Source organism: Megalobrama amblycephala, linkage group LG7 (genome assembly GCF_018812025.1).
Source record: "Megalobrama amblycephala isolate DHTTF-2021 linkage group LG7, ASM1881202v1, whole genome shotgun sequence".
NCBI lineage: Eukaryota > Metazoa > Chordata > Actinopteri > Cypriniformes > Xenocyprididae > Megalobrama > Megalobrama amblycephala.
The window spans coordinates 6,221,102-6,229,384 of NC_063050.1; positions in this window are offsets into that span (position 1 = coordinate 6,221,102).

The following is an 8,283-nucleotide window of genomic DNA, read 5'->3' on the forward strand; positions in this document are numbered from 1 at the left end:
GGGGTTGGCTCTTGCGCGGATGGTGTGCTGGATCTGCGGCGTGGTTCACCGGAGGGGCAGCGATTCGCGTCCGCGGAGAGTGCACCTGCAGCTGCCATTGTCAGCTCTGAGCTTGGTGATGCTTCTATGCGGCACTTGGGTCTGGACGGTCCGGGGCCTTGCCGTGGTTCGCCGGGTGGACGTCCTGCGGCGACAGGAGAGGCTACCGCGGATGTGGGAGGCCCAAGCGAGGGCGGTCTTCACGGAGTCGGCGGGGTGAGCACCGCTAATATGATTCTTTACAGTAAATAAAGCAATACGCTTGAACCGGAAGTGGAAGGTTGTTCATACTGTAAACAATGCACGCTTAATCTGGGATCAAAAAGCCAAACCAAAAGGTCTCTTTGGCGGACATTTAAATATTCGAAGCTTAAGATCAAAAAGCGATCAAATTATCCACATGATGACTGAATCAAATCTGGATTATTTCTGCCTGTCTGAAACTTGGCTGCATAAAAATTCCCCTACTGCTGCATTTTTAGTTCCGGGGTACGTCTCCTACAGGAGAGATAGCGCTGATGCTAAAGGGGGAGGGGTAATGATCTATGTGAGAGACAGTATACAGTGCAGTGAAATTCAGTGGAAATCCCCAATTGATTTTTTTCAATTTTTTTTTGACATTTGAGAATGTGTTGGGTTAAATTTATCTCTTGCACCTCAGATGTCTCTCACTTTAATAGTTTTATATCGACCACCATCTGCTAACATAGATTTTTATGACAAGTTTAAGGAAATGTTAAAGCAGTGTGATTTTAAAAAGGAGGTTATAGTGATGGGCGATTTTAATCTACACTGGGACGATAATAGTACAAGGAAAAAACTGCAGCAAATTATGGATGGATTTAATCTTGTCCAGATGGTTAAAGGACCAACACGGATTACAAACAATTCTAGCACCTTAATTGACTTAATCTTCACCAATCACCCGGAACGGATTACAAAATCGTACAATATGTTAACTGGTCTTTCAGATCATAACATGGTGCTTATAACAAGAAAATTAACCAGTAAGCGATTTGCAGCTTATTCCGGAAAAAAGGAGTTCATTGGCATTCCAAGGAGCAAACAGGATCAATTTTACTCTGCAATAAGAAATATGAACTGGGACACTCTATTATTGGACAATGAATTGGAAATAATTAGTCAGAAATTTACTGAATGCTTACAAACAAAAATTAAGGAATTTGCAGTGACAGTTAAACATAAAAACAGAAAGTGTTCACTTCCCTGGCTCAGTGATGATATTAAACAGTTAATGAAAGACAGAGACAATGCTCTTAAAAAAGCCATAAAATCAAAACTATTGTGTGAGAGACAAAAATTTGCTTCATTACGAAATAGAGTTATAAGACAACTACGAAAAGCAAAGGCAGACTTTTTTATCACAATTATTAAAAATTGTCATGGAAACTCAAAAGCGACTTGGGATCAGATTAATAAATTAACAGGTAAAACTTCTTCTAGTAATAATTCAATACAGCTAAAGATTAATGGCATGCTTTTGCAGGATCCATCTGCTGTGGTACAGACACTAAATGAGTATTTTGTTGATTCTGTGGATACCATAGCTAAAAGTTTCCCTGTGAAATATAACAACTTACCTGTCATTACTTCAGATTTGTTAATTGAGCCACCACTATATCCAAAATCTGTATCTATATCTGATGTGGAAAAGGCAATTATAGAGCTTAAGTCTTCAAGAGCAAAAGATGTGTATGGGATGGATACACTTATGCTAAAACAAATAGGTCAGTCAATTAAGGGTCCATTAACACATATCATCAATGTGTCATTAGATCAAGGGAAATTTCCTGAGTCATGGAAAATTGCTAGTGTCATTCCTATATTTAAAGGTGGCAACTCCCTTCTTACATCTAATTACCGACCGGTTAGCATTTTGCCAACAGTATCTAAAGTGTTTGAAAAATTGGTTGCTAAACAAATTATCAATCATCTTAATTGCAGTTCTTTTCCTTTGCACTCAATGCAGTTTGGATTCAGGGCTTATCATTCTACAGAGACAGCAACATGTTATTTTCTGGAAAAGGTTAAATCAAATATAGACAAAGGAGGGATAGTGGGAGGAATATTTTTAGATCTTCGTAAAGCATTCGATACAGTCAACCATTCAGTTTTACTGCACAAACTTCATGCATTTAATTTTTCTTCAAAATATATTAGTCTTATTAACTCATATCTTTTATCTCGTTCACAAAGTGTAAGAATTGACCAATATAATTCTACCCCCTTACTATTATCAACTGGTGTTCCACAGGGTTCAATTTTAGGTCCAATTCTTTTTAGTTTATACATTAACGAGTTACCATCTTTGTGTAAGAACTGTGACACTTTGATGTATGCAGACGACACAGTTATTTTGGCCTATGGAAAATCTGCAGAGGAAGTTGCCTCTAAACTAACTGAGGCCATGTCATCGATTTCAGTCTGGCTTGAACAATCTTGTCTGCAATTGAATTTATCTAAAACAGTTACCATGTTCTTTTCTAAAAACAATATAAATATAGAACCTGAAATTTTTATATCTGGAGAAAGGTTACAGGTCATCACAGAATATAAATATTTAGGATTATATATAGATTCAAATCTCAATTTCAAAACTCACATCAAAAAAGTTAGTAATAGGATTAAGTTCAGTTTAGCAAATTTCAGATTCATTAGAGATTTCATGTCAACAGAAGCTGCTAAATTATATTTCTTTTCCATGATTTTATCCCACATAACATATTGCTTAATAAGCTGGTCCAATACTCACTCTACAACAATAAAACCATTAGAAAGATTATACAAACAAGCATTAAAAATACTGGATAAAAAACCATATCACTACCACCACTGTAGTATTCTGAGGAAATATCAGTTACTTACTTGGGATAATCTAATTAAATTTAAAAATATTTGTTTAATTTATAAAATTAGATATGGCTTAGCACCTCCTCCACTATGTGATTTTATACATTTTAGATCCAGTGAGGTTAAGGTAACTAGAGGGGCAGTGAGGGAAGACTGCATCATACCACTGAGAAAAACAGCTTTTGGTCAGGCTGTCTTCTCCGTAAGAGCAGTTCAGCAATGGAACACAGTGCCGGTAACCATTAGAGAGTCTTTGTCATTCTTTTCATTCAAAAAGAATGCAAAAAAATGGCTTGTAGAGAGCCAAACATGTGAGCACTAATGTTTTTATGTGTGTATTTAAATATTATATTATTTTTATATGTATTGTATTTATTAACCATAATGTGTTGTAATTTTTTTTTTTTTTTTTTTTTTTGTGTGTGTGTGTGATTTTGTATTTGTGATTATTTTTAAAGGTTGCCTTGTTTAAATCTGGCTGGGGGACTACCGATGAAAATTAGCACTTTTGAGCTAACTCGGGTACATTTACATTGTTTTAATGTTTATTAATGTACATTGTCCCCTTTCAAATAAAGAAATAAATAAAAAAAAAAAATAAAAATACACATACACATAAGACATACACATAACACATTATCTACCTCTATAATTCAAATAATGTAAATTGTTAGGCTGCATAAATTGTCACCCGGAACCAAGAACACTTCCCATAACACCTGATGTACTCGCTACATCATAAGAAGAATGGCGTCTACGCTAATATTAGTCTCTCTCTGTTTATCCTGAGTTTTATCATAGTCTGCCGGATAGGCTGAATAGGTTGTTTTTTATCAGTCTTATACAGCTAAAAGTGAGGACATTACTATCTTATGTTTTATAATTTAACAGATTTTATGGTTAAATGACCTCAGAAAAGCTCCTGTCAGACTCTCTTTGCATGTGTTGCGTGATTGACGTTTAATGGTTTCTGTGCACGGGAGAATCTTGTCTCGTGTGCCCACACACACCCAGAGCCAATGTGATGCGGTGTCTGGGGAGTGATTGGGTGTTCAGATGCCTTGCTCAAGGGTATGGTATATTGTGTCAGATAGTGGATTGTAGTGTCCTGAGGAAAAATTCAATTCATTCACCCGTAGAGGAGAGCAAGAATTCTCTAAACTTGTTGAATCAACAAAATCAACAACATGTACACTTTAAACAAAAATGGTGCTAAATAGCACTAAAAGTGGTTCATTGGCTTGTAATCATAGGGGAACCACTTTAAGTGCTATATAGCACCTATCTTTAAAGGTTTTATACAGTACCTTTGTCAAATGGTGCTATGTAGGCCCTGGAATATTTTCTAATACGGCAACTACTCTGTAAAAAATACACACATAAAAAAATACATAAAAAACAGTGAAATGCATGGCAGCACATGGAGCCTAATGTTTAATGAAAATAATGGTTATCGTTAAAAAAGAAACAGTCAATGACTGGCAGAAGCATCTGCCAAACTGTAAAATTAAGGTAAAATATCCTTTTTTTTTTAGGTTTTACATAAACAATTACTTTACAGATATGAATCAGGATTATTATTGTGAAACATTGTCTGTGAAATGCCAATCTCTTGCAATCAAGTCTTTACAGCACACATGCATGAGTTAATGTAAATACTGTATCAGCAGTTACACAGTTACTGTCTTTAAATAAATCAACATCAGTGTTTCTCAGCTCATCGTTGACTGAAGCACACACTCTACTCTTCAGAACAACGGTGACCCACAAAACTCAGATAACAGAAACAAAACATTAAACACTAACAGATCTCTCTAGAGCACAGCATCTTCACTTATTACAAACCAGTATGACTTTATTTCTTTCATACAAAACTTCTATTGTATATCTGCACTGAAACTGTAATTTTGACCTTCAACTGTTTGGAGGTCACTGAAGTCCTCTATATGGAGAAAAATCCTGGAATGTTTTCATCAAAAACCTTCATTTCTTTTCAGCTGAAGAAAGAAGGACATGAACATCTTGGATGACATGGAGGAGAGTAAATTATCATGAAAAGTTTATTTAAAAGTGAACTAATCATTTAAGGCTAAAGTATGTATGGGTTATTTGAATTTAAAATATATAGAATATTATTTTTTTGTGCATTATCCCATGACAGTCTTACTTTACAGCACATTATTCAGAATGTCTACCATTCAGAATATTTCCATGCAGTGAAATATCCAAAATATTCTAAAATTAAATACTGAGACAACATCATATGTTTACAAAAAAGAACTTTCATTTAATAAAGAATATATTAAATGTTCCCTCATTGCAGTTCTGTCACAACTCTCTGAGTTTTTGGCATGGTAATGGGTATGACAATGTTGATATGTTCGGTCTTGGCAGAATAGATCTGCTACACTGCTGCTGCTGTTGATTATTGCTGTTGCTGCTGCAGAGCAAGTCCAGGACTTGCAAGTAAGACATGCGACTTTATACAGGTGGAGCTGGGGAAGGTGGAGGGGTTCTGAAGCGTGCTGCACTGCTATGCCACTCATGTATTTGAGTATTTGAGGATTGAGAACGCAAGCTCATTGGCTACTAATACAGCAGGAACCAATCATCTGTGTCCTTTAGATAATGATGTGATTACAAGCAGGTTGAGTTAAAGGATCTATTAGCCTACCCATTAGAGTTTCATGACAGAACTTTGTATTTCATCGAACTCTGTGTGTTTGCAGAGGAATTTAATTATATGAGAAAAAAGATGGATTATATTTGCCACAACTTTCATTTCCTTTCATTTCAAGATGGCGGCGCGCATGGTCACAGCGGCTTTTTGCTCTCCTGTTTGGTGTTTTGTTTGGGTGGTTTTATGTTTGTTTTCGTCTTTATTTGTTGAGATATGCAACGCTCATATTGCCTACGGACGCCAGGACTTAATTGCATATGGATTTCAGTGCAAGCAAACTGTTACAACTGATTTTCAGCGACTTCACAACATACCGGAGGACATAGCAAGATCACCGGGATCTCCATGTCAATGTCTGTCGTCAGATCCAGCAGACGACGCAGGCGGCGGAAGGAGAGGAAACAGAAACGAGGATGCCGGGTAGGCTTATTCATTCAGCTACGTAAACAACCGTTTAAACCACCGCTTCCGAGCATCTTTCTCACCAATGCCAGATCAAGAACTCACAAAATGGAAGAATTGGAGCTGCAAATCGCAACACATCGTCTTGTTCGTGATTGTTGTGTGATGGTAATAATCGAAACCTGGCTGCACAAGCAAATTCCTGATGCCGCTGTTCAACTAACAGGATAGAAACAAAGACAAGGGTAAGAGCAGAGGAGGGGGACATCTTTGCATCTTTGTGCACAATGACTGGTGTAGCAACTCCAATATTATAGACACGTACTGCACACCTGATTTAGAACCATTGTCTGTGATATGTAGACCGTTTTATTTACCAAGAGAGCTAACAGCAGTAATAGTGACTGCTGTGTACATTCCACCTGACACCAACGCTAGCGCAGCTCTCACTCAGCTACACACTACTGTAAATAAACATCAACGGAATCATCCAGATGGGGTACACATCATAGCGGGTGACTTTAATCAGACGTGTCTGAAAACAGTACTACCTAAATTCACCCAATATGTTAAGTTTGCTACCAGAGGGGAAAATACACTGGATCATGTGTAGTCCAACATAAAGAATGCCTATAAGGCTGTTTCCCTCCACCATCTGGGGAAATCAGACCACTCTTCACTGTTGCTTCTCCCAGCATACACCCCACTTAGGAGGAAAAGCCAGTTGATCACAAAGATCATAAAAACCTGGCCGGAGGGAGCCCTTGAACAATTGCAGGATTTCTTTGAGCAAACAGGCTGGGAGGCATTTGAACATCAGGACGTGGAACAACACACAGAATCTGTTTTGTTTTATATTAAAGTCTGCATAGACAACGTTACTGTCAACAAAAATATTCGGGTGTTTCCAAATCGGAAACCCTGGATGACATATGAAGTCCAGTCATTACTCAAAAAACGCGACTCTGCCTACAGATCTGGTGACAAGGCTTTGTACAGTGCCGCTAGAGCAAATTTGAGAAGAGGTATCAAACATGCCAAAGAGGCATTTAAAAAGAAAATTGAAGATCATCTCACAGACAAAAATCCGAGGAGAGTGTGGCAAGGATTCAAAACATTACCAACTATAAGAACAACAACCACAGCACTTTCTATGCCGATGCTACACTGGCTGAGGAACTTAACCATTTTTTTTTGCCCATTTTGAGGTTAAGAAACCCATTACATCCCCCAGGACTTCCACTAACCTCTAGCACCTGCCATTTCACTCTACAGGAATACGAGGTGAGGCGAGTGCTTAAAACAATCAGCACAAGGAAGGCTGCTGGCCCAGATGGACTATCTGGGAAAGTACACCAAGCCTGTGCCAATCAGCTTGGTGGGGTCTTTACAAAGATCTTTAACCTTTCACTGACATCAGCCATCGTCCCACTCTGTTTAAAATCGGCTATCATCATCCCTGTTCCTAAAAAAGCATCCACAAATAACTTGAATGATTATAGACCAATTGCACTAACACCAGTTATCATGAAGTGCTTTGAGAAACTGATCTCACAGCACATCAAATCCAGTCTTTCCTCCAACCTTGATCCATACCAGTTTGCATATAGACCAAACCGGTCTACAGAGGATGCTATCAATACAGCACTTTACACGGCACTTAACCATCTTGAGCAGCATGGGACCTATGTAAGAATGCTCTTCATTGATTACAGCTCAGCGTTCAATACAATGATACCAGATATTTTAGTCAATAAACTGACTAAACTGGGCTTCTCCCTTTCCATCTGCTACTGGATCAAGGATTTTCTGACAAATCGCCCACAAATGGTGAAGATTGGCTCTCATCTCTCATCCATCATTACGCTCAGTACCGGCTCTCCACAAGGGTGTATACTGAGCCCTTTACTGTACGCCCTGTACACAGTGGACTGTAATTCCATTCATTCTACCAACAAAATCATTAAATTTGCTGACGACACCACAGTGATCTCAGGTGAAGACAAATCAGCCTACAGAGATGAAGTTCAGAAACTAGTGATATGGTGTTCTAAAAATAACTTGTCCCTGAACATTTCAATGACAAAAGAGCTTATTTTTGATTTCAGGAGGAGCAGGGTCGAACCAGCCCCACTTCACATCAATGGAGACTGTGTGGAGAAGGTCCACTCCTTTAAGTTCCTGGGAGTCCAAATATTGGACAAACTCTCGTGGTCTGCTAACACCTTGGAGTTAATTAAGAAGGCACAGCAACAGCTGCACTTTCTTAGGGTGCTCAGGAAAAACAACCT